Below are 618 nucleotides of genomic sequence, written 5' to 3' on the forward strand. Positions count from 1 at the left end.
TTGGGGCGTGCGGCGGGGGGAGGGGGGGCCCGTGTGCCAGCCGTGGGGAGCGAAAGGGCTGTCTCCCGCTCAGTCCTAATCTAGGACCCAGAGGACCACTGGTGTGTGTGTGTGGGGGGGCTGTGGGGCACTGATGGGGTCACCCCCAAACCAAAGGCATCAGCGGCCATCCCCCTTCCAAGCTCCTGCAGCCCTGAAGCTTGGTTCTGCCAGATCCCCCCACATTTCATGAGCTTCTTTTTCAATGTGTCTTTATTGATGTCAGAGGAAGGGAGAGGGAGAGAGAGACATCCATGATGAGAGAGAGTCACGGACCGGCTGCCTCCTGCCGGCTCCACGCTGGGGATCGAGCCGGCACCCCGGGCACGTGCCCCGACCAGGAATCAAACCGTGACCCCCTGGTTCCTAAGTCGATGCTCAACCACTGGGCCTCGCCCCACATCTTCAGGCCACAGCTGGCTCACCAGCTACCCTGGCATCGCCTCCCGGTGGGGAGAGGGGTGACCCCGGGCTGGACGCCACCCCCTCTTATCAAACCCTTCCCTGCACAGGCAGGAGGGCCGCCTGGACAGGGGGCAGTGAGCTGGGCGCTGGCACCTGAGCGGGGCTCTGCGAGGA

Source organism: Myotis davidii, unplaced genomic scaffold, assembly GCF_000327345.1.
Source record: "Myotis davidii unplaced genomic scaffold, ASM32734v1 scaffold43, whole genome shotgun sequence".
Classification (NCBI taxonomy): domain Eukaryota; kingdom Metazoa; phylum Chordata; class Mammalia; order Chiroptera; family Vespertilionidae; genus Myotis; species Myotis davidii.